At 38.8% G+C, this 26,213-nt stretch overlaps 1 pseudogene; it reads right to left on the bottom strand.

Annotated features, from left to right (window-relative positions):
* Positions 1–22,325, bottom strand: part of LOC103125263 (polyadenylate-binding protein-interacting protein 1-like) — a 68,258-nt pseudogene extending 45,933 nt beyond the window's left edge.
* Between the last annotated feature and the right edge of the window lie 3,888 nt (positions 22,326–26,213).

The raw sequence follows: 26,213 nt of genomic DNA, 5'->3' as shown, positions 1-26,213 counted from the left end.
TAATGAAAGACCTCTTGTCTCGGCAAATACTTATGGCATGTACTGGTGGAAAAGTCTTTAAGTGTGGAATGTTTTTTTTTAGCATGGCAGGTCTGTCTAAAATTGATCATAGCAGGAGGAATTTATGGATTTATGGGGTAGGGCTTTTAGGAAGGAGTCACTTAAGCTATCTAACTCTAGGAATATAAAAACAAGATGTGTTATGAAAGAAAGAGATTTGTTTTGTAAAAGTGATTACTATATATGTGAAATATTGCCAAAAGAGTCAGGAAATGATCCAGGAAACTATTGAGGGGCCTGGACCTCTCCCTGTCTGTTCCATAAAACCTGGTATGGGAAAAGATACATGAATCTGGTAAATCTGATTTCAGAACTCAATGAAAGTTGTATTCCAGTGTCAAAATAAGGAGGGGAAAAAATTGCTTTCTTAGGAGACTTTGTGAGTTTAAACACATGGGGCTAGAAATCATTGGCTCTATTCAGGCAAGTAATAAGCAGGGGTATGGAAACTGTGTGCTTGTGACTAGAACTGTTCATTCTGACATAAATTAGTATATTTTATCAAACAATTCGGCAATGCAGTTTTAGTATTCCCCCCCCCCCTGAAAGCTAATTTTCTTGAGTCAATTTGATAATTCATTGAAATACTTTCTGGGAAGTGAATTTTAGTAAATTGAGTTACTACTAGGTAATAGAATTAAAAACAAAAAAAAAAATTTACTCTGGTTCTTTGGACATTTCCATGGTGCCTGAGTAGAAAGAGAAATGATTGATATTTATGGGAGCTAAATATCCTTTTGTTCAATTAAGAGAAATTTCATGATTTTGTTCTACTGTGTGCCCCTTATTTTGCCCATTTATAAATATTTTTGCTTTTTTATATACAAATCAAAGAAAATATGAAAATATGAGAAATACAAAAAGGAAAAACCTGATTAAAACATTTTAATACATTTCCTTCAATCTTTATTTGCATAGAATTTATCACATATCTGTACATATTCTATATAGACAGTTTAAACTTTTGAATACACCACACTTAAGTTTAGGTAGAGTATTTACAAATTTATTTAAAAGCCTCAAAACAGATGATATACTTTAGAGTTAGCTTTTATTATTTGAATAAACAAGCACAGTCAGCAAAACTCTCAAATTTGCTTTTTTTTTTTTTTTTTTACAACTCAGACTATTCTTGTGAACATAACAAAAGACATAGAAAAAACTGACTTTGTTAGGGGTAGTAATTTAACAGAATGTAAGAAAGGAAATAGATTCCTTAATCTATTTCCTACTTCGCCCCAGTTGCATTTTTTTTTAAAGATAGAGACAGAGGCAGAGAGTGAAAGAAACTAGACAACTAAAATTAAGCTTCCTGAAACAGTGCAGTGGGAGTCGGGCACATAGCAAAGGATCACTCTATCCAAGTGAGCTATTTTGCCAGCCTGCCCCTAAGTGCAGTGACTGGCCCCTGGGTAAATGACATGCTTTCTTTAACTTTCCCAGGTATGAGGAGAGAGTGGTATCAGCTGTCAAATACTATATCCAGTTGGGATAACCAGGGGCTAACCTGGTTGAACGCACATGTTACTAAGCATAAAGAACCTGGATTCCAGCCTTGAGTTTCTACCTGCTGGGGGAGAAGCTTCACAAGTACTGAAACAGCTGTAGACGTCTTTCTTCTCCCATCTGTACCTACCCTTTCTGCTTGATTTCTCTCTGCCTCTATCCAGTAAACAAAGTTTGAAAACAGAAGAATAGGGAGTTGGGCGGTAGCTCAGCGGGTTAAGCGCACGTGGTGCAAAACTCAACGACCCGAGTAAAGATCCCTGTTGTAGCCCCCATCTCCCCACTTGCAGGGGAGGCCCTTCACAGGCTGTGAAACAAGTCTGCAGGTGTCTGCCTTTCTCTCCCCCTCTCTGTTTTCCCCTCCCCTCCCCATTTCTCTCTGTCCTATCTAATAACAACAATAATAACTACAACAATAAAAACAAGGACAACAAAAGGAAAAATAAATAAAATTAAAAAAATATAAAAATAAAAGAAAACAGAAGAATAGTCAAGGGTTATCTCAAAGCACTACCCTATGTTTTAGCTATTTTTCATTGTATATGAAACAGAAGTATTTTGTGTGGAAAAATTAAAAGTCACTGACTTACAAATACATTGTATTCGAAGGAAGTTTTTGGTTAACTCAGTCTTGTTAAGAGCAAATTCCCCACATACATTATATCAAACATAAGGGTTTAATTTCTGCAAGATAGCTAAAGGAGAATTTCCTTTATTGGGGGGATTAATGGTTTACAGTCAACAGTAAAATACAATAGTTCATACACAGGTAATGTTTCTCAGTTTTCCACATAACAATTCAACCCCCTTTAGGTCCTCCTCTGCCATCATATTCCAGGACCTGAACACTCCCCCCTACCCCAGAGTCTTTTACTTTGGTGCAATACATTAAACCCAGTGCAAGTTCTGTTTTGTGTTTCTTATTTTTCACCCTTATTATTGTTATTAGTGATTTAATAATGGTTGACAAGATTGTGGGTTAAGATGACTATGGGGTGCGGAAAGTCGGAGGTCTGGCTTCTGTAATTGCTTCTCTACTAGACATGGGCATTGACAGGTCAATCCATACCCCCAGTCTATCTCTACCTTTCCCTCGTCGGGTAGGGTTCTGGGGAGGTGGGGTTCCAGGACACATTGGTGAGGTCTTCTTCCCAGGGAAGGCAGGTTGGAGTCATGGTAGTATGTTTCAACTTCTGTCTGTGAGTGACATCATCCATATTCATCCTTCTCTTTCTGATTTATCTCACTTAACATGATTCCTTCGAGGAGAATTTTTTTTATTTGCTTCTCTTCTCCATCATTGCGGATCTTGTGATTTATCTGGAATGGAAAGTTCAAGATGGTGTGTATGTATGTGTGTGTAGCAATTCCTGTTCTTAAATGCAAACCTTTTATTTTTGTCTTCTTACTGTCTGTATCTAAAAGCAGAAAATTAAATTTCAAAAGGAAAAAAAAAGACTAAATTCCTGTCCTTAAATGAAAACCTTTTATTTTTGTCTTCTTACTGTCTGCATCTAAAAGCAGAAAATTAAATTTCAAAAGGAAAAACAAAAAACTAAACCAAAGCTGCATTGCCTGATAGTTTGATAAAATATAACTAATCTATGTCATAATGAACAATTGTATTCATAAGTAGACACAGTTTCCATACTGGTTCTGAATTTAGCTACTTATTACCTAAAAAAAAAAAACTCAGTGATTCCTAGTACACAGTATAAAACCAGAGGATTAATAATTTCAAGGAGAAGTATCAACTAACAGTGACTATAACTATGTTATATTCTAGTAATTGTGCTAACACTTTTTGTGGAGTTTGCAATTTAATTTCCATAACTTTCCTCATGTTGTACACGAGTAAGCTGCCACTAAGAATTATATAAAATAACTTGTTCTGACTTACAGCGCTGGTACAGATAGAACCAGCTTGAGCCCTCCAAATACTGTATTCTTGTCTGCCACCTTGTGGCAGCTGTGCTACTGAAGTTCACAATTGCAGCTGTAAGTCAACTGTTTAGTAGCTAAATGCTGCTTTTCATCCATCCTCATACCAACTCAGTTGTCTACATTTAGGCTCTAACAGCACTTAATTTAGGTTAATCACTGCTTCTTACCATTCTGCTAGACCGTAAGTACTATGAAGAAAGGGTCATATCTTCTTTTCATTTCTGCTTCCCTAAGGTTAATGCCAGGGACAGGATTGGGTCATAGTTTTTATGTTTAGGAAAAAATGGATGAAATATTGAATAGAAGTGAGCTGTGCTTTAATCAGGGCAGAGAAAGTGCTGATTTGCAGGCAGAATCAGGGCCTCAGAGTCTTGGACAACAGGATTGAGTTCCAATATTGATAGGTTGTGGGGTAACCATAGGTGCTACAGCTCTTCATGCAGGTTGACTAGTTCAATGCTCAGGGCATTTATTGATTGATTGATTGATTTCCTTTTTGTTGCCCTTGTTGTTTTTATTATTGTTGTTATTGATCTCGTTGTTGTTAGAGAGGACAGAGAGAAAAGGAGAGAGGAGGGGAAGACAAAAGGGGAGAGAAGGTTCCCGGAAGATAGTGGACTGAGAAGCTGCTAGTGTCTTGAGCTCTGACCACATCCTCTGGAAACGGTAGGATTTTCTGCTTTTAGTAGGCCAGTCAATAAGGGGTCCTAGCGGTGATACCAAGGAGGTGACTATAACTTAATTTGGGTTAAGAAATAGAGTAGGAAAAAAGAGAAAATAATTTTTTTCCTTTTAATTAGTAAGCATCCCCCCCCCCCATAATCAGTCCCTGGGGACCAGCTCCTAGCAGGCTCCCCTGCTGAGCTTCTGTCTTTACCAAATTCCTATCCCACCAGGGAGTATCATTCATTCTAAGTCTATACCCTTCTGAAACCTCTGGCCTTTTTTCTTTCTAAGTAGCCAACCCCCCCCCACCTCACCCCGTGTAGCTAATTAAATAATTAAAAATAAATAAATAAATGAATAAACTCTTTCCTTTCACTGCTCTTTTATGACTGTTCTTTTTCTTATCTTTTTCATTTTTCTCTATCTCTCTTTCTTTTTTTTCTTTTTCTCATTCTTGTCATCCTTTCTTCCTTAATCCTACAGCTTCCAAAGCCACAGGCCCCAGCTCCCACACCACCAAACAGTGTGCTTTTTTGAATTCACTGATACACATTTGGGAATTATTTTGGGGAAGAATTCTGACTCAGTGTGGACTCTCACTGCGTGTGTCTCAGCTCAACTTCCCTTCCTCCTTTAGCCACCCCTAGAATATACAGTGGATAGCAGATTTGCATAACTGTCTATTTCAGCTATCCTTGTCTAGTCCTGAGGTTTTTTCTTTTTTCTCATTCTTAACAATCAGCTGCCTCTGATCACGAGGTTTGAGGTAATCTGGAACAGGGATTTTTTTTTTTTGCCCTGCTCTGTTTTATTATTAATATTATATAAAGGCATATATCTTCCCCCCCACCCCTTTAGGCTGATCAGAATTAACTCTTAGGGTATCTGTCATTGCTAGGGTAGTGGGCATCTTATCTATTGTGGGAAGAACTTGTCTCCTTACTCCTACCTCCTCTACAGACTCTCCCCTCCCTCCTCCTCCTAGCTAATTAAAAAAATTAAATTAAATTTAAAATAAAGTAATAAAAAAACCCTTTCCTTTCACTGCTCTTTAATCACAGCTCTTTTTCTTATCTTTTCCCTTTTCTCTCACTTGTCTCTTTTTTCTTTTTCTTTTTTTCTTTTTCTTTCTTTCTTTCTTTTTTTTTTTTTGTTTTGTCATATACTTCTTCCTTCTTTCTTCTTTGCCTTTCTGAATTTGTGAATTATTTTGGGGAAGAAATCTGACTCAGAGTGGACTCTCTATGTGTGTATCTCTGCTCTAGTTCCCTTTCCCCTCTTGTTACCCCTAGAATATACAGTGGAAAGTAGATTTTCATAACGGTCTATTCTTGCTATCCATTCTTTCTTTTCTTTTTATTTATTTATTTATTTATTTATTTTTTATTTAAGAAAGGATTAATTAACAAAACCATAGGGTAGGAGGGGTACAACGCAACACAATTCCCACCACCAAATCTCCATATCCCACCCCCGCCCCTGATAGCTTTCCCATTCTCTATCCCTCTGGGAGCATGGACCCAGGGTCATTGTGGGTTGCAGAAGGTAGAAGGTCTGGCTTCTGTAATTGCTTCCCCGCTGAACATGGGCGTTGACTGGTCAGTCCATACTCCCAGTCTGCCTCTCTCTTTCCCTAGTAGGGTGGGTCTCTGGGGAATCGGAGCTCCAGGACACATTGGTGGGGTCTTCAATCCAGGGAAGCCTGGCCAGCATCCTGATGGCATCTGGAACCTGGTGATTGAAAAGAGAGTTAACATAGGAAGCCAAACAAATTGTTGAGCAATCATGGACCCAAAGCTTGGAACAGTAGAGAGGAAGTGTTAGGGGGGTACTCACTGCAAACTCTAGTGTACTTCTGCTTTCAGGTATATATTTTGCAATAGTTTACAGATACGTGTGAACATAAGCTCTCTCTCACAGAAAGTGGTGTATATCTAGGTTTTGGGACTTTGTTAGAAAGTGAACCACCTAAGATGGAATTAGAGTATACTATGAAAGGAAAGGTCTCACCCGAGTAATGAAGCTGAAGGGTTGTCATTCCACACGAGAAGTCTCTGGACACAGTCTGAGGTGAAGCATGTTGAGGTGGCAATCGTTGTGTTGGTTAGGTTGTGATCGGCAGATGCAATATTATTTGATATGGATTGGGAGAGGCATACAGGAAGTGGGCCCTATCCAAGGGTTCCAGGACTGGGGGAAGTAGGAGATCTATAGTGGAGATGTGAGGTTCCTGCTGTCTTAGGGTTCAAAAAGACAATCGATAGTTAATCTTATCATCACATTATTTGGTAATTGGGTTAACTTTGAAAAGTCCTTTTGTTAGGGTTTGCTGTACAGTACCCAGTATCTTGTATATAGCTGTGCTATTGGATGCTTTTGAGAGAGTCTGCATATCAATTACACAGCCTATATATTAAAAATATTCAATTTGTGTTTTGAAAAACTTCGAGACATACAATTGATTTCCCCCCTCTCATATTAATTAACTAATGATTTATATGTCTACATTTTGCTAGGAGTGTACATAAACACCATTCCCACAACCAAAAGACTGTGACCCATCCCTCTCACCCACTCCCACCCCCCACTGTCCCAGGAAGCTGCATGTCTACCCCTCACCACAGGGTTTTTACTTTGGTGCCCTACTTTCAATTTGGTCAGGTCCTCCTTTTAGTTTCCCTTTCAGATCTTCTTACTCAACTTCTGTTGATGAGTGGGATCATCCCATACTCATCTTTATCTTTCTGACTTAGTTCACTTAACATAATTCCTTCTAGCTCTGTCCAAGATGTGTCAGAGAAGGTGGGTTCATTGTTCTTGATAGCTGCATAGTATTCCATTGTGTATATATACCACAGCTTTCTCAGCCACTCATCTGTTGTTGGGAACCTGGGTTGCTTCCAGGTTTTAGCTGTTATGAACTGTGCTGCTATGAACATAGGAGTACACACCTCTTTTTGGTTGGGTGTTATGGAGTCCTTGGGGTATAATCCCAGGAGAGAAATTACTGGATCATATGGAAGGTCTATGTCTAGCCTTCTGAGAGTTTTCCAGACTGCTCTCCACATAGGCTGGACCAATTTACATTCCCAAAAGCAATGTAAAAGGGTTCCTCTGTCCCTACAACCTCTCCAGCATTTGTTGCTGCTGTCCTTTTTGATGTATGCCATTCTTACAGGAGTGAGGTGGTATCTTAGTGTTGTCTTAATTTGCATTTCTCTGACAATCAGTGACCTAGAGCAGTTTTTCATATGTTTATTAGCTTTTTGGATTTCCTCTGTAGTGAATGTTTTGTTCATATCCTCTGCCCATTTTTGGATGGGGTCATTTGCTTTTTTGGTGCTAAGTTTGCTGAGCTCTTTCTATATTTTGGTGATTAGTTTTTTGTCTAATGTATGGCATGTGAAGATCTTCTCCCATTCTTTGAGGGGTCTCTCTGTTTGTTTAATAGTTTCTTTGACTGTGAAGAAGCTTTTCAATTTGATGTAGTCCCATTGGTTTGCTTCTGCTTTAGTCTTCCTTGCAGTTGGGTTTGATTCATCAAAGATGCCCTTGAGGTGTAGGTGGGAAAGTGTTTAACCAATGTTTTCCTCTAAGTATTTGATTGTTTCTGGTCTGACATCTAGGTCTTTGATCCATTTGGAGTTTTTTTTTTGTTTCTGGTGAGATAAAGTGGTTCAATTTCATTCCTCTGCATGTTACAACCCAGTTTTCCCAGCACCATTTATTGAAGAGAGCCTCCTTTTTCCAATTAATCCTTTGGGCCCCCTTATCAAAGATTAGATGTCCATAGATGTGGGGATTTATTTCTGGGCTTTCAATTCTGTTCCACTGGTCTGTGTGCCTATTTTTGTTCCAGTACCATGCTGTTTTTATGATGATGGCTTTATAATATAGTTTAAGATCTGGGAGTGTGATGCCTCCATTTCTGTTTCTTTTCCTAAAGATGGTTTTGGCAATTCTAGGTGTTTTCAGGTTCCAGATAAATGATTGTAGTGTTTGTTCTATTCTCTTAAAGAAGCTTGGTGGAACTTTGATGGGTATTGCATTAAATTTGTATATGGCTCTGGGGAGAATATTCATTTTGATGATATTTATTCTTCCAATCCATGAGCATGGGATATCTTTCCATTTCTTGGTATCAGGTTCTGTTTCCTTGAGTAGCGACTCATAGTTTTCAGCATACAAGTCTTTCACTTCTTTGGTCAACTTTATTCCTAGGTATTTGATTGATTTTGCTGAAACAGTAGATGGGAGTGATTTCTGGATATCTTCTTTTTCAGATTTCGTGTTTGCATAAAGAAATGCCACTGATTTTTGCACATTGATTTTGTAGCCTGATACCTTGCTATATTGCCTAATAACTTCCAGTAATTTTCTTCTGGATTCTTTAGGTTTTTCAATGTATGCTATCATATCATCTGTAAATAGTGAGAGCTTAACTTCTTCCCTTCCAATCTGTATTCCTTTGATTTCTTTCTCTTGCCTGATTGCTTTGGCAAGAACTTCCAATACTATGTTGAAGAGTAACGGTGACAGTGGACACCCCTGTCTAGTCCCCGATCTGAGGGGGAATGCTTTCAGCTTCTGTCCATTGAATATCATGTTGGCTGTAGGTTTGCTATATATAGACTCCACTATCTTGAGGAATTTCCCATCTATTCCCATTTTTTGTAGAGTTTTGAGCATGAATGGGTGTTGGATTTTGTCAAAGGCTTTCTATGCATCTTTGAGATAATCATGTGGTTTTTGGTTTTGCTTTTATTGATGTGGTGAATGACATTGATTGACTTATGGATGTTGAACCAGCCTTGCATTCCTGGGATGAATCCCACTAGGTCGTGATGAACAATGTTTTTGATATGTTGCTGTATCCGGTTGGCCAAATCTTGTTTAATATTTTGGCATCTGTGTTCATCAGAGATATTGGTCTGTAGTTTTCCTTTTCTGTTCTGTCCCTATCAGCTTTTGGTATCAGGGTGATGTTGGCTTCATAGAAGGTGGAAGGGAGTATTCCTGTTTCTTTTTTTTTTTATTTTATTATTTTATTTTTTTATTTATTTTTTTTTTTAGTATTCCTGTTTCTTCAATCTTATGGAAAAGCTTAAGAAGTATGGGTACTGTTTCCTGAAAGTTTTGTAGAATTCGTTTGTGAAGCCATCTGGTCCAGGACTTTTGTTATTGGGGAGATTCTTTTTTTTTTAATTTATTTTTTATTTTTATTTATTTATTTATTTAAATTTTTTTTTATTTAAGAAAGTATTAATTAACAAACCATAGGGTAGGAGGGGTACAATTCCACACAATTCCCACCATCCATTCTCCATACCCCCCCCCCCGATAGCTTTCCCATTTTCTATCCCTCTGGGAGCATGGACCCAGAGTCATTGTGGGTTGCAGAAGGTAGAAGGTCTGGCTTCCGTAATTGCTTCCCCGCTGAACATGGGCGTTGACTGGTCAGTCCATACTCCCAGTCTGCCTCTCTCTTTCCATAGTAGGGTGGGTCTCTGGAGAAGCGGGGCTCCAGGACACATTGGTGGGGTCTTCAGTCCAGGGAAGCCTGGCTGGCATCCTGATGACATCTGGAACCTGGTGACTGAAAAGAGAGTTAACATACGAAGCCAAACAAGTTGTTGAGCAATCATGGACCCAAAGCTTGGAATAGTGGAGAGGAAGTGTTAGGGGGATACTCACTGCAAACTCTAGTGTACTTCTGCTTTCAGATATATATTTTGCATTAGTTTACGGATACGTGTGAACATATGCTCTCTCTCACAGAAAGTGGTGTATATCTAGGTTTTGGGACTTTGTTAGAAAGTGAACCACCTGAGATGGAATTTGAGTATACTATGAAAGGAAAGATCTCTCCTGAGTAATGAAGCTGAAGGGTTGTCATTCCACACGTGAAGTCTCTGGAGACAGTCTGAGGTGAAGCATGTTGAGGTGGCAATCGTTGTGTTGGTTAGGTTGTGATCGGCAGATGCAATATTATTTGATATGGATTGGGAGAGGCATACGGGAAAGTGGGCCCTATCCAAGGGTTCCAGGACTGGGGGAAGTAGAGGCTCTATAGTGGAGATGTGAGGTTCCTGCTGTCTTAGAGTTCAAAAAGACAATCTTAAAAGCCTAGACCAAGTAGATCAGAAGCAACCAATAGCACAGCTATATACAAGATACTGGGTACTGTACAGCAAACCCTAACAAAAGGACTTTTCAAAGTTAACCCAATTACCAAATAATGTGATGATAATATTACCTACCCATTGTCTTTTTGAACCCTAAGACAGCAGGAACCTCACATCTCCACTATAGATCCCCTACTTCCCCTAGTCCTGGAACCCTTGGATAGGGCCCACTTTCGTGTATGCCTCTCCCAATGCATATCAAATAATATTGCATCTGCCGATCACAACCTAACCAACACAACGATTGCCACCTCAACATGCTTCACCTCAGACTGTGTCCAGAGACTTCTCGTGTGGAATGACAACCCTTCAGCTTCATTACTCGGGTGAGACCTTTCCTTTCATAGTATACTCTAATTCCATCTTAGGTGGTTCACTTTCTAACAAAGTCCCAAAACCTAGATATACACCACTTTCTGTGAGAGAGAGCATATGTTCACACGTATCTGTAAACTATTGCAAAATATATACCTGAAAGCAGAAGTACACTAGAGTTTGCAGTGAGTACCCCCCTAACACTTCCTCTCTACTGTTCCAAGCTTTGGGTACATGATTGCTCAACAATTTGTTTGGCTTCCTATGTTAACTCTCTTTTCAGTCACCAGGTTCCAGGTGTCATCAGGATGCCAGCCAGGCTTCCATGGATTGAAGACCCCACCAATGTGTCCTGGAGCTCCGATTCCCCAGAGACCCACCCTACTAGGGAAAGAGAGAGGCAGACTGGGAGTATGGACCGACCAGTCAATGCCCATGTTCAGCGGGGAAGCAATTACAGAAGCCAGACCTTCTACCTTCTTCAACCCACAATGACTCTGGGTCCATGCTCCCAGAGGGATAGAGAATGGGAAAGCTATCAGGCGAAGGGGTGGGATATGGAGAATGGGTGGTGGGAATTGTGTGGAATTGTACCCCTCCTACCCTATGGTTTTGTTAATTAATCCTTTCTTAAATAAAAAAGAAAAAAAAGGGGAGGAGAGAAAGACACCTGCAGACCTGCTTCACCGCTTGTGAAGTGATTCCCCTGCAGGTGGGGAACTGGGGCTTTAACTGGGATCCTTAAGCAGGTCCTTGCCCTTGGCGCCATGTGCACGCTTTAACCCGCTGCGCTACCGCCCAACTCCCTTCTCAGGGCATTTTTGAGCCAGTATTTTACCTGTCAGATCATGGTGTCAGTCTTCCACCTGAATAGTTTCCTTTGAGGTAATTTCCAAAGAGTTAAGATATTTGCCATCTGTGCAGTAATTTCTATTTGAATTATTTCCTTAATTAATAAAACTTAAAATATTTATGTTTCATTTTCTAGTTTCACTGAGGTGCAACTGAAAACTGTATATTTAAGTTTGAAAAATTGGTAATTTGATATACATTTGCTTGAAATGATTCTAGAAAGTATTTATCAATAGTTAAGAGCCTTCTGCTAGGACCTTGAGAAATCTTCAGGGTTTCTTTTCCTTCTTGATTTTGGGGAAAGGTGTCAAAGTACTGGTCAACTTATCTTTTTTTTCATAATTTACCTATTAATGAAAGAAAAGAAGAGAGGGAGAGAGGGAGCCAGAACATCGCTATGGCACATGTAATGCTGGTGATCAAACCTAGGATCTAATGCCTGAAAGTCTAGTGCTTTACCCACTGTCAGCTCCCAGACCTATCTCACTATTCAAACCAAGAGTAACAGTATCTAATCATATTTACAACAAGTTCCTAGTGGGAACACTGTATTATAACCAGTCTTATTCACACACTGAACTCTGTCCTTCCTATGATTACTCTCACATCTGTGTCTGTGTTTGAGCTGCTGTTCCTTCCATTTCCCTTGCTACTGCTCTCTCCTTTTACAAATCTTGTTGACTCTAAAATCCAGTTAAGTACATCCCCCCCCAAATCTTCTAATCACACTCTTGGCATATGCATAGCCGTTAACTATCAAGTCATTTATCCCTTTATCAAGGCATAAGTGTCTCTCCTCCTCACAGTATCTTCAACGAGTTTCCCCTATTCCATCATTTATCCCCTCTTCTGGAAACTGACTGTAGTATTGCATATTCTTCAGTAGGTGGCAACCTTCACAAACAGAATCCAGGCAATTTTGTTGCTTTGCCCAATAGGACAATGTCCCTAATGAGAGGCACAGATGCCCTAAGCAGCTACCTCAGCTGATCTTGTTCACTAATTAGAAGCATTTGCTCCCTTGGAGTCACAGAAATGTTCCCACTATTATTTTGTTTGTGAGAGGAAACAATCTGAGTTGTTATTTAAGTGATTCCATTTTCCAGCCCTCATGCACTTGCTTAGAAGATCAGAAGATAGCAAAACAAAGCTCTTGTTAGTATTTATTTTCCAAGAACTAGTGCAGAATCATGATTTTTTTATCTTGATATGGATTTTTATTTTCACAAGGCAATGTTAAAATTATCCATCAGCATCTTTATCTTTAAAAACAATGAGGGGGGGGGGGGGGAGTCGGGCTGTAGCGCAGCGGGTTAAGCGCAGGTGGCGCAAAGCACAAGGACCGGCATAAGGATCCCGGCTCGAAACCCGGCTCCCCACCTGCAGGGGAGTCGCTTCACAGGCGGTGAAGCAGGTCTGCAGGTGTCTATCTTTCTCTCCCCCTCTCTGTCTTCCCCTCCTCTCTCCGTTTCTCTCTGTCCTATCCAACAACGACGACAACAACAATAACTATAACAATAAAACAACAAGGGCAACAAAAGGGAATAAATAAATAAAATAAAATATTAAAAAAAACAATGAGGGGATATTTAAAAAATATAAAGGTAGACTGTTAATTGAAAACAGAGACATTAAAAAAAAAGCCTAGGCATATTGTTTAGGATTCTTTCATGGAAATATTTGAGAGTTAGTTGTTTTCTGAAATGGATATGTGCTGCCTCACACTGGTACATTTGGTACTTGGACATCTCTGGACTTTGCAGTCACTTAAGAACCTTCTTTCTTTGAGTTCCTACTTTATTATTATTATTTTTTGTCACTTCCTAAGGCATCTTACTTGGAAAAGAAAAAAAGAGAAAAAATATCCTCTTCTCTTGTTGTATTTCTCCTAAACGTTAGTTGATGAGTGTAGATTTTATTTGCCAGGGACATTTTCCATGGCTTATCCATCCCTAATGTTACTATTCCCTCAAACTGTCTTCACTTAAGTGTACAAAAAAGTATAGTATAAGGGAATAGGACTGAATTTTAGCAAGAGAAAGGAATGTGAACTTCAAAATCTATACAGTGCTCTTCAAAGAAATCACTGTAACAAACATACACATGTTTGTCACTACTCTCTCAGGCAGGTTTTTATTATTCTGCCAGTTGCACTTTCCATATAGAAGCCTGGTTGCTCTAGTGTTGGTTATTTGACATGAAAAATGAGTAATTTCAGTGATCTTTATTACCACTCCCCTATAGATGAGCCTGTTTATCAATTCATCCACTTCTGGAGTTAGACATCATAATGGAAAAGTCCTTTTCTAATTTATGTAAGAGTATAATGTCTTGTCATTTTTGTCATGTCTCCCTATTCTTGATTTTATTGTGATTTATAGTGGTCCACTCATTTTGCTAGATTATTTTGACTAAAATATCAATTTTAGGTTAATCTTAGTCCTTTCAAAAGTCCCCTACATAGTGAATTATGAAAGTTACTCTCAACACCTATTATATTAATTAAATTTCATCTACACCTACTGCTCGGTGAAGAGCAACTAAAATGAGTCTTCTGTTTGAATGTTAGTTTGTAAAGAATAATATAGCCTCTCCCCAGAGCCTCGCCCCACTAGGGAAAGAGAGAGGCAGGCTGGGAGTAGGGATAGACCTGTCAACGCCCATGTTCAGCGGGGAAGCAATTACAAAAGCCAGACCTTCCACCTTCTGCATCCCACAATGACCTTAGGTCCAGAGGGTTAAAGAATAGGAAAGCTATTGGGAGGGGATGGGATACGGAGTTCTGATGGTGGAATTGTGTAGAGTTGTACCCTTCTTATCCTATGGTCTTGTCAGTGTTTCCTTTTTATAAATAAAAATTAGGAAAAAAAAGAATAATAGAGCCTCAAAGGAATGCATCCTTTGCAAATTAGTTCACTCACTTGTTAATCAGTGATTAGTAATAAGGCTCATTCATTTATTCAAACACCATTGATAGAGCACAGACAGTGCAATTATTTATTTGAAGCACTGGTGGTAACAGCAGGTAATAAGGTACATGCTCTGATTCAGTTGTACTGAAACTTATTGCCTAGTAGCTTGCCAGGGATCACCTACCATGTATCACTTATTTTCACTGATAGAATTTCACTTAATTCTTACAGCAGTTTTTCAGTTTGGGCAAAGCTGAATGATTTTTAGACTATCCCAATTCCAGTGATGAAGGAGTTGGGATTTGAGCCTATAGATACAACCTATCTGGTCACCCTAATGTAGACTTGACTGTCTTAACATCAAAATTTGGTTGCCTCTACCATATTCAGTTATCTTTTATTAATAGTGTTGTCATTCTCTTAAAAATATTTTATTTTAATGAATGAAATATAGAGAGAAAGAAAGAAAGACCAGAGCACTGGCTTATATTGGTGCTGGGGACATTGAACGTGGGACCTTGGAGCCTCAGGCATGAAAGTCTTCTGCATAATCATTATAGTTTCTCCCCAGTCCAATCCTGTGGGGACACAGAATTTTGGTAGTGGGTGTGCTGTGGAATTACACACTGCAATCTTACAAACTTGTAACCTACTATTAATCACAAATAAAAAATGAATAAAAAGGTATAAAGACAAAAAAGAAAAAGACTCTCTCCTTCTATAATGACAGAAGGAAGAATTTTTAGAAGCCTTGATTTTAGTTACTTAAAAAATGCTTAAAAGTCTCCTAGTTTTATTTACAATTCCTTTCATCTGTGTCTACAAATTTACCGTTTTCCCTCCTTAGGGTTTGCTAGAGACTTGTCATGGACTCCATACTGGGTTTGCCATTTAATCCTTTGATTCCTGTTTGCCTCTTGGTTACACAAATAGCTCTTTGAACATAATTTGATATTTAAAAAAGTAACATAAAGTAATCTTTTTTTTAAATCAAAGATTATTTTATGGACTCTGGCCTTTTAGGGCCATTTCAACTATAAAAGTGCATTTATGAAGAGGTGGGTAGATATTTAGCAATAAAATATGCAGCCTTAGCATTTTGAAAGCTTCAATAGTCAGATCATCTTAAATTACAGCAATTTCCTGTAATGAGTAATTGCTTTTGTAGTCAGTATTGACATTATTGTAATTTGTTATTCCATGATGTATGATGGACTAGAGCATTCTATACCCTTTGTTTAGCTCACACAATGCAATTTATCCTTTATTGTTCTAGTTAAGAGAGAAGTGGAGTTGTGCAACAACCAAAAAAGGAGGGGGGGGGGGAGAGGAATAGCTAATACTGAGTAAAAGAAGTTAGAAGATTGTAGTTTAAAGTAATCTCTCCAATGGAACTTTGGTGGAGGGTGTGATGACACACTGACCATGTATGTTTATGAAACTTTACCCCTGGGATTTTATAACTTTGTTAAATCACCAATACAAGGAGAAAATAAAATAAAATAAAATAAAAAATAAATATTTAAAAATAAATCCCAAGAATACACTGACTACATAAAGCACACTGTAGAGTATGCTTTTTATTCCCTCCAGGGTTGTCATTGGAGCTTGGTATCTGTGTGACAATGTCACCGCATTACAAATTCTTTTTTTTTTCTTTTGTGATAGAGACAGAGAGAAATAGAGGGGGCAAGAGGGAGGGGAAGAGGGAGAAGAAAGGAGAAAGAGAGAGAGAAAGAGAGAGAGAGAGAGAGAGAGAGAGAGAGAGAGAGATCAACCTCCTATAGTACTGCTCTACTATGCATGAAACTTCTCCACTTTAGGTAGGGACTGGGGTCTTTGCAAATGGTAATGTGTGTCTTCTACCAGGTACACCACTGCCTGGACCCTGTATGTGTGTTCTGAATGATAAAAGCAAAGAGTTAATTAATATTAACATTTGTCAGAGCATCTCTTTTCTTGAACTGCTCCTGAATTATGGCCAGTGCCGATTTCTATCTATAACATATACCAGACAGCACCTCACTGTAGGACTTGCTGAGGGTGACAGGCATATCATTGAGAAAGATGACAATACACCCCAGAAGAGCTGCATACACACTTTTCTATATGGCTAACATTTTTTATCTTTTGTAAACCCACACATGTATAGGCACCTTATATATGACAAAGGGGACAAAACTTCCCAGTGGGTAAATGATGATCAGAGTTCTAGGTATCAGACCTGAAACTATAAAATACACAAAAGAACAAATTGGTGAAATGTTTCATGACTAACATCAAAGATGTATTTGGAGACTTCAACCCCACGAGCAAGGGAAACAAAAACAAGGTTGTACAAATGTGACTATATCAAGTTGAAAAGCTTCTACACATCACTAGAAAATTCCATAAGGATAAACAGGAAACCCAGCACCTGGGATAAGATATTATCACATCACACTTCAGACAAGTGATTGATATCAAATTTATCTTTATTAAAAGCAATCTATAGATATAATGCAATCCATACTGAAATCCCAAGGACATATTTCAAGGAAATCGAACAACTTATACAAAAATTTGTGTGGAACTATAAAACCACGAACAGCAAAAGTCCTCTTAAGGAAAAAGAAAAAAAATGAAGGCATCACAATGTCCAACTTCAGTTTATACTACAAAGCAATAGTAGTTAAAACAGTGTGGTACTGAGGGGGGAAAATGGACATATGAACCAGTGGAACAGAATAGAGAGCCCAGGGCTAAACCCACACATGTATAGGAACCTTCTATGTGACAAAGGGGACAAAACTTCCCAGTGGGGAAATGATTGTTTAACAAATGATGCTGGAAGAACTGGACAGTCACACGTAGAAAAACGAAACTAGATCACCAACTAACACCACACACACCAAATTAGCTCAAAATGGATCAAAGTTCTGGATATCAGACCTGAAACTATAAAATACACAAAAGAACAAATTCGTGAAATGTTTCATGACTAACATCAAAGATGTATTTGGAGACTTCAACCCCAGGAGCAAGGGAAACAAAAACAAGGTTGTACAAATGTGACTATATCAAATTGAAAAGTGTCTACACATCAATAGAAAATTCCATAAGGATAAACAGGAAACCCAGCACCTGGGATAAGATATTATCACATCACACTTCAGACAAGTGTTTGATAACAAACATCTATGAAGTTTTATATAGCCCAACAAAAAGAAAAAGAACAACCAAATAAAAAGTGGTCAGAAGATATGAATAAACATTTCTCTAAAGAAGAGATATACATGGCCCACAGACATATGGAGAAGTGCTCCAATTCACTCATCATTAGAGAAAAGCAAATTAAAAGCACATTGAGATTCTACTTCACATCTGTTTGAATGGGATTTGCCAATAAAACAGGAGAGGATAAATATTGGAGAGGATGTGGAGAGAGAGGAACTCTGTTAAACTGTTGGTGAGAATACAAACTGGTGCAAGCACCACAGAGACCAGTATGGAGAATCCTTAGTCAAATACAAATGGAGATATCTTATGATCCAGTAATCCCACTCCTAAGCATTTATCCAAAAGAGATAATAACACAAATTTGAAGGAATATATGCACCTCCCTATTCATAGCTGCATTATTCACAATAGTTAAAATATGGAAGCAACCAAAATGCCCTTTAGCAGATTACTAGATAAAATGTTATAGGACATATACTCAGTGGATTACTACTCAGCAATAAAAAGGTAATATTGTGTCCTTTGGGGTAAAATGGATAGAATTGAAGATTGTGCTTATTGAAGTAAGTAAGGAAGCAAAGGATAACTACAGAATGTTTTCACTCATATGTGGGAATATAGAAAATTTTATATAGGAACATGAAAACAAACATACAACAAAAACAACAAAATGTCAACCCATTTCCAAACTGAGGTAAAACTATAGTGGTTATCTTGGGACATGGAGGGTGGGGTATAGAACTTCGGTGGTGAGAGTGGTGTGAAATTATACCCCCATTAATTTATAATCTTAAAATTTATTATAGATTCAATATGTCAAGGATGAAAAATAGATTTAATACTTCCAGTTTTCTAATTGCCTAGATCAGAGCTCTGAGTATACATATTTTCTTTAGCCTAAGTATTTAATGTCTCCGATTTGTAAGATGATCAAATTCTGACTCTGGGCTTAAAAGCTTTAAGCAGCTCTAATATATATTTTAAATAACCAAGTTACCTACAACCTTAAGTCATACAGATCAAAACCATTTAGCCCTGTCAGAATCTAAAATGTTATTAGTAGACATACTTAAATGTCATAAAGCATAGTGAGTTCAAGTATATTTTAGTAAATCCTAACCATTGAATTTTTGAAGAAGAACAAGCTCCCAGTAATTTGGTTATAATAATAATTATCTATTGCTATTTTAAACTTTAAGACTACAAGGAATCCTCCCCATTCTCTTTAAGATCCATATTTCTCCTAGTCCTGTAACCTGTGTTTGTATTTCTTGATGTGTTTTCTAAGGATTTTAAGAAAATATTTTATTTATTATGTATTGGATAGGGACAGAGAGATTGAGGAGGAAAGAAGAGAGAAGGAGAGAGAAATCTAGACAACCGCAGACCTGCTTCACTGTTTGTGAAGTGTCTCCCCTGCAGGTGGGGTGCAGGGGCTTGAACCCAGGTCCTTATGCACTGTAATGTGTGCACTTAGCCTGGTGTGCCACTTCCCTGCCCTTGATGTGTTTTCTTTCTGATACCTTATCGTGTGCCTCTGTTGACCTCGACTAAATCAGTGCTACCAATGCCACCATACTGTTGTTATGCTGCTACTGACTTGTTACTGTGGATTGTCACTAGAGATGCCAAGGCTGAAATGTCAACATCTCATTTTCCCTAGTTTAGTGAGATGTTTCCCAACACATGGAACTACCTAGTTTCATTTCAGATGGCATGTTTCCTAACACAGTTACAGATACTAGCTACAGGCCAGGGCTTAGAGTACTAGGTACATGTGTACATGTATCCACAAGCAAGGGGGCAATTATATACCTCAAAGTAAAAGTGCTTAATAGTCCTCTGAGATTAGATTTAGACTTAACAAGCCTGGAATTCTAGTAGAAGGGTCCAAAGAAGGCATCATAAATCCTCTAATCATATATTCATTACTTAGGTCCAAATACTGTCCTCTCTAATTAACTTATCAGAAGGAAGTATTCTTCCATCTTTTTAAATCTGTGACAGAGCATCAGTATTATTGTTAGCCTCTGATAAGTTTCAAAACAAACAAACAAAACCACTATACAACTGGCCAGATGTTATACTGGCAAAAACTGTATATCAAGTAAAGGACAATTATTGTCCTTATGGCAACCTTTGTTAGAATCATCAAACAAGTAAATGCAGAAAAACTTGAGGCTGAGACCCCACTAGAATCCTGGGTCTATTTCCCCCCTAACTTGAGGCCAAATCCAATAAGCCTAGTACTGATTTGAATGCAACAAAGGACACTCAACACTTTAACAACTGGGAGAAAGTCTAAGCTTGTCAGATAAAGAAATGACTACACAAGCTAGAAAAAAGCAAGAGATTGGCTCACTTAATGATGGCCTCTTTGGCCACTGTCATATCACCTCATTACTGGGGCTCTAGACAAGGAATCTTTGTTTTTGTTTTTTTTTCAAAATTGATTTTATTGCAGCCAAAACAGTAGAATTAACTGTGCATAATAAATTATTACACACACACACACACACACACACACACACACACACACACACACACACTAAGTTATTGGGAATAATGTTTATTTTGGCAGAGAGTATAAAACAAAATTAAAGCTGCAGACATTAGTATCATGAAACTCAAAATCCTTAATTTGGCATAAGTGTGACAAATTTTCTTGCTTCCCTGCATTCTGCTAAATTACCATAACTTAAACTGCTTTATAAAACTGATATGCTGAAATTTAGCTATACTGTTTTCGCTTATGCTCTGATTCCAAACAAAACTTTTCATAAGCTTCTTCTGAGATCAGACGAGATTGGGTGTGTTCAGGGTGGTATGGCCGTAGACTATAAGCTTCTTCTGTTTCTGGGTCCATCTCATCATCAATATCATCCAAGTATGGATCACCAGCCCCTGATAAATCTGCTCCATTTTCTTCATAATCTGGAAAAAAGTCTTCTCTTTCAAGTAACTCTCTTGGTAATCTGGATCAACTGCAGTGAAAGGAACGCCACCAGATGTATAAAATGTTGGTTCATTCATGAAGTAGTTTGGGTCATTTTTGGGCATTGCTTCTCTGTAAGTTGATGTTGCGTGGACTCTACCCCAATTACTTGACCAAAGCTCTACAAGTTTCTGTAGGGAAATTGTGAGGCATGGTTGAGCATGGTGTGGGACCTCCTATTGAAAAGTGGGAGTTTAGATGGCATGACCTTTCTATCAGTCTCTCTCTATTTGAGATCGAGCATGGAAGAAAGCGACCATCAGGAATAAGTTCCCTCTGTCAGTCTCTCTGCCTCACAAAATACTTTGCATGCAGCCCATTTCCTTGTTCTCAAACCAGTTGGTTTGTTTACTCAGAGGTTAATAGAAGTCCATCTTCTCTGATCATATATACATACATCATTGTTCTGCTCTGTCAAACTATAACCAGGGACATTCTCCTTACTCCTCCACCCCCTCCGGTCCTTTTAATCTTACATGATCCATCTTCTCTCTTAAGGCTCCTCTCCGTCTGCTGGTTATTGATAACCTTACTTCCTTCATTCATTTGATCAACTAAACCCCTTGTTCAATATTTACTAGGAATGCTCTGACCTTTTCCCAACCCCCTACTTCTCTTTGTCCCTCTTCTTCCAAACCATATATGGAATGGATAACTTACTTCCCTCTACAACCCCTTATAAGCCCTACTTTGCTGTTCAATAAACGGATTGTCCATGAGACAAGTCCCCAGGTCTTCTCTTGCCGTGACACTAGCTTTGGGCACAGAGAGACCTGTATGGCTCTGAATGTTCCTGCTGCTCTGGAACATTCCCCTAGGCCCCTGCATCTGTTGCACAACAGAGCAGGTAAGCCAGGAGTTTGTGCCCAGGAAGAGGCATCGCCACACAAAGAGTCCAACAAATTTCAAGAGCATCTGCTTTATATCTCTGCTGCAATTTGCATCTAGGACAACATTTTCAGTTCTCTGATTAATTTCTTCCATATTGTTCTTTCCTTCTTCGTTCCAGACATCTTCCAAAACTGATCCAGTTAACTTCAGTGATTTTACTGCACAAATCAAGTTGTTATCCACAGGATTAGAAAAAAGGACATTCAGCAACTCCCAAAGACCAGCCTGAAGAATATCTGTTCTTGTAACCTGTCCCTTTGTTCCCTTAATCTCTAGGTTAAGATGAAGTTCCCCCAAAATAGGACAAATATACGTAATCATTTTCGAGTCATTCATCCCCTTTTGCAGCTTGATTTTTAGCTTCGTATTCAGTCCGGCTTCTTTGAAGGAACAACTGGCAGAAGTTATCACTCTGTGGACTAATTATCAGATGATGGAACAGGTAATTACACAGACGAGCTCCCATGTAAGAAAAATTTGGGACAGACATGGCCTGTTGATAGGTGAGTTCCACAAGTTCCTGCAAAGCATCATTGGTTGTAACCCAGCCAGTCAGGGTGTCTGCAAACTGTTCAGTTTCAGTTTCAGAACTGCTGGGCTATTCTGTAGATGATTCAAAAAATCCTACACATATTTTGATAGGGTGGGATAATCTTCACAACCATCTTCATAGGATTCCATGTAGTTCGAGTATCCTGATGGGTAGGACTCAGGTGTGTTGGCGGACAGCTTGGACATCAAGACCCTAGCCACCAACACCTGGGGCTTCGCCATGGCGAACTGGGCCTAGACCTCTAGTAGACACTGTCTCTTTACTATCACTGGTCACACAGATTGAGAATGTCATTGTAAGCCCTTTTGTAGGCTTCTTCAGGACTGTATCCTCACTATGAAGTAGCAATGGTAGGGACTGCTCCACTGTTTAAAGGGAGACTGGGTCAGTCTGCTCTGCCACTTAAGGAATACTAGCTCTGTTTCCAGCTGTGACTGTGGATTGTAAGCTGTCTGACAGATACTCAGAGGTTGTACAGGCTCCAGTGTTAAATATGAATGGATATGAGCCCCGGGATTAGATCATTGTGGTAAATAGATAATTGCATTTATATATTTTCAAGTTTGCGAGCAACTCTCTGCCTTAGTCCTGCTTCCTACCTCTACTCTCAACTCTGATACCATCTTCCCAGACAGTATTTCTGGCCCACCACTATGTTAGCTATCTAGCTCAAGCAAAGATTATTAAGATATAGACTCCTAAGAACACTCCTAAAATAGACTTCCCAGCTTCTTTCTACCCTAAAGTCCCTACTTTCATCTGCTCTATTCCTACTTTATGGTTCCTGTTTATTAAGCATTTTGTCCTGCTCTCCATCTTACTACAATTTTGGCCACCAAGTTGCTGATGCTACTATGATTCCATTCTGACTTCTCTGAGCATGTGGCTTTACCGGTGCTTGCTGGAATCTCACCTCTCCAGAGCTCTACCTCATTAGGGAAAGATAGAAACAGGCCTGGAGTATGGCTCAACTTTTCAATGCCTATATCTAGTGGAGAAGCAATTAAAGAAGTTAGAACTCCCACCTTCTGCACCCTAAGAGAATTTTGGTCCATATTCTAAGAGGGATAAACAATAAGGAAGTCTCCAACAGAGGGGATGGGACACAGAACTCTGGTGGTGGGAACTGTATGGAATTACACCCCTATTATGGTTATACTCCTTTTATTCTTGTAAATCAGTATTAAATCACTAATAAAACAATAACACAAATAAAAAGAAAGAGAGGGAGAGACTAAGATAGACACCTGCATGCCTGCTTCACAGCTTGTGAAGCATCTCCGCTACAGGTGGGGGGCAAAGTCTTGAACCATGGTCCTGAAACATAGTGCTTAACTGGTTGCGCCATCACCAGGCCACTGAAGATTTTTCTGGATCCCCTGATTTGATTTCCATGGTTAGGAAAACTTTCCACAACCTGATACTTTTGAGTTTCTCTGGTTGAATTTTTCCAGAAACCAAATTTCCAGTCTCCTATATGATAAGAAAAAAGTTAGTGTATTGGCTGTAAGAAGTCAGCAGAAGGGACATTGTTTGGATACTCCCTACTTTGTAGATTTTCTTTCCTTGGCTTCATCTCCCTTTCTGTTTTCTGATGCATCTATTCCAGAGTCTTTCCAGGGTGCTGCAAGTGAATTGGTTCTGTCTCTTAGCAATTATAGATTCCAAAAGATTCCTCTCCTTTGCTGTAGTTGTTAATAGTCTGCTTTTCTTCTTTTAAAATTTGTTGGCATCACTCATTGGCAGTTATCTCCTTCCTATTATTTTTGTATAGTTGTGTATTTTTAATTAATTAACTTTATTTTAGTGGCATTTTCAAAAGCTGGTAGGTAACTACAGTTCTTTGTTATACTATATTATGCAAAATATACCCTTTTTAAAGCACTTTAATATTTCATAATTCTATTACTAAAGAAATATACTATTTACTATATGATTTGTAAAGTGCCTGTTGTTGATGACCAGGTACAGGATAAGGACTTTTCCCTTTCCTTGCTTCCTTCCTTCCTCCCTTCCTTCTTTCTTTTCTTTTCTTTTTTTCCTGTGGTGATTCTGGCTGTTTATTTACTTATTTATTTATTTATTTATTTATTTATTGCCCCAGGGTTATCGCTGGAGCTCAGAGCCCGCACTATGAATCCACTGCTGCTGGGGGTTATTTTTTTTCCTTTTGTTGCCCTTGTTATTTATCATTGTTGTTGTTATTGCTGTCGTTGTTGTTGGATAGGGCAGAGAGAAATCTAGAGAGGAACAGAAGACAGAGATGGGGAGAGAAAGATAGACACCTGCAGACCTTGCTTCACTGCCTGTAAAGCAACTCTCCTGAAGGTGAGGAGCCGGGTGCTGGAACCCAGATCCTTACATCTATCCTTGCACTTTGTTCACTTAATAAGATAGCAAGTGTAAAATTCTGCAATGTCCTCACCACTAAAGTTCTGTATCCCTATTCCCTCCATTGGAAGCTATAGTAGTTCTCCGAAGGTTGCCGATACAGGTTGACTAATAGTTCTCTCTCTCTCTCTCTGTGTGTGTGTGTGTGTATGTGTGTGTATGCCCCCCCCCTTTTTTTTTCCTATGGTCTTGTCTTCTCTTCGTTTCTAAGTTACACCTACATCTATTACTAATTCTGAATGTCCTTCATTTTTTTCCCTCTTTTCTCTCCAGATCCTGATGTAGATGGAGTTCAGAGCCCTCTGATCGTCTTCCCCTATCATCTCTCTCCTAGGAATATCGACCAAAATTTTTTAATAAAATATTTTAATTTTTTCCCACACAGATATTAATTTGATTTCTCAGAGAGCTACTCTTTTTTGAGGGGGTGGTTAATGCTTTACAGTACAATCTTTGACATATGTATACAGTTTCATTATATAATAGGCCCCCAAAGTTTTCTTCCAATCTTCCTTCCCCACCCCTCCCCAAAATCTTTTGCTTTGGTGCAATCCACTATGTCCAGTCCATGTTTCATTTTGTTTTTTCCCTCTCTGTCCCTGCTTTAGTAAGTTCTGCTAATAAGTGAAAGCATCTGTTATTTGTCCTTCTGTTTTTGGCTTATCGCACTCAACATGTTGCAGTTGCCAGAACTTAGAAGCAATCCAGATGTCCAACATCAGATGAATAGTTTAAAAAATTGTGGTATATATACATGATGGAATACTACTCAGCTATTAAAATGTTGAGGTTGTCTCTTTTGCATCCTCTTGGAAGAAACTCGAGGACATCATGTTGAGTGAGATAAGGATCAAAATTCTATATGGGGAGCAGAAGGTGGGAGTTCTGACTTCTCCACTGGACAAGGGCATTCCCTAGTGGGATGATAGGGGTCTGGAGAGTTGAGGTTCCTGGATACATTGGTGAGGTCATCTTCCTAGGGAAGTCAGGATGGAATCATGATATTAACTGTAACTTGGTGGCTGAAAGATGGTAAGATATAAATAAAGCAGAAGAAGATGGTTAATGGACAGGAATCATAAGTAAGAATACAGCAGATGAAAGTAGGGACCTTAGGGTAGAAAGATTCAAGGAAGTGTATTTAAGGCATGATTCTTTTTTTCCTTTTTTAAAAATTTATTTATTCCCTTTTGTTGCCCTTGTTGTTTTATTGTTGTATAGTTATTATTGATGTCATAGTTGTTGTATAGGGCAGAAAGAAATGGAGAGAGGAGGGGAAGACAGAGGAAGAAGAGAAAGACACCTGCAGACTTGCTTCACCACTTGTGAAGTGACTCCCCTGCAGGTAGGGAGCCGGGGGCTCGAATCGGGATCTTTATGCCAGTCCTTGTGCTTTGTGCCACCTGCGCTTAACCTAACACTGTGCTACCACCCGACTCCTGTTTAGGTATGTTTCTAGGAACCCATGACTTTTGTAGTTTTTGCTTGAATTTAATAGCTTACATGATGGTAGAGAAAAATACTTTCTAGGGAGATGTTGTCAGACTTGAGAATAGGGCTAGAAAGTTGGATTAGGACTGAGAATAGCTTCCAACCTTGAAGAAAAATTTATGAATAAAAGTAACTGTTTACCCTATTCACCTGACCTAGGGCCCATATATATTCATATTTAGTACAGGAGCTTGTGTAACCTCTGAGTCCCTGTGGGTCTGAGCTTGCAGTTC

The sequence above is a fragment of the Erinaceus europaeus genome, chromosome 10 (assembly GCF_950295315.1).
Source record: "Erinaceus europaeus chromosome 10, mEriEur2.1, whole genome shotgun sequence".
NCBI lineage: Eukaryota > Metazoa > Chordata > Mammalia > Eulipotyphla > Erinaceidae > Erinaceus > Erinaceus europaeus.
This window is presented reverse-complemented; position numbering and strand designations above follow the sequence as displayed.